Source organism: Vicugna pacos, chromosome 7, assembly GCF_048564905.1.
Source record: "Vicugna pacos chromosome 7, VicPac4, whole genome shotgun sequence".
Lineage (NCBI taxonomy): Eukaryota > Metazoa > Chordata > Mammalia > Artiodactyla > Camelidae > Vicugna > Vicugna pacos.
The window spans coordinates 43,252,269-43,253,231 of NC_132993.1; the positions used below are offsets into that span (position 1 = coordinate 43,252,269).

The 963-nt window shown below is 35.9% G+C and overlaps 1 non-coding gene across 1 annotated transcript; it reads left to right on the forward strand.

The window, feature by feature from the left end:
- The first annotated feature begins 516 nt into the window (after nucleotides 1–516).
- Nucleotides 517–589, forward strand: TRNAS-AGA (transfer RNA serine (anticodon AGA)). Its single transcript has one exon. It is a non-coding gene; the product is annotated as a tRNA-Ser (tRNA).
- The last annotated feature ends 374 nt before the right edge of the window (nucleotides 590–963 follow it).

The window sequence follows — 963 nt, forward strand, 5'->3', positions numbered from 1 at the left end:
CACCAGGTAATCCATAACAGCAATTACATATCTGAACTGTCAAGGACTATTGGACAAATATGTAATGGGGCATTTTAAAGGCATTTACAATGTAATGCTAATTAGAAAGTTTATCAAATATGATGCTTATGATAATAGGGAACATGTTGAAATTTTTGTGGTAAAAAAATAAGAAAACAGTGTTTATTAGTACTCAGATTTTGTGAATGTAAGTGAATGTAAGTAAGAATGAAACCAAAGGATATGGAGAATTATCTGGAGATAGACATAGATTTAATGCAAGATTCTCATTGTTTAACTTGCCCATTTATTAGACAAGTATCAATTAATCACCTACTCCATTTTCCTAAGTATTAAAGGCTAATACCAAAAAATTAAGAAGGATATGTTCCTTGCTCATGCCCTTGGGAAATTTGATATCTCACTGGAGAGACGGGCCATAGAGAAACGGGATTACTAGAGATCAATTAACCAATTCCAGTTAATATTACCGTCAAAAAAACGCAATCTAGTTGGGGAGGGTATAGTTCAGTGGTAGAGTGCATGCTTAGAATGCACGAGGTCCTGGGTTCAAATCCCAGTACCTCTATTAAAAGTAAATGAGTAAATAAATAAATAGACCAAATTACTTCCCTTACCCCCCCCAAAATAAAGTGAAAAAACAAATTAAAGAAAAAATCTATAATGATCTAATTCCAACTATATAAAAAGCACTGAGGAAACATGACAAAGACTTCTGGATGAGGCAAATCTCAAGAAAATTCTTGAAAGAGGTTGGGGGGTAGAGGTAGATGTGCACTGACAGAAAGCAGAAGAGAGTTACTACAGATTGAGATGATTAAGACTGTGGCATAAATGTCCAAGAAAGGACACTGGGCTTGGAATCAGAAAACCTGGTTGAAATCCTGGCTCTGCCTCTTACCAGCATTTTGACCTCGTGCAAGGCAACCCCCGTAACCCTTA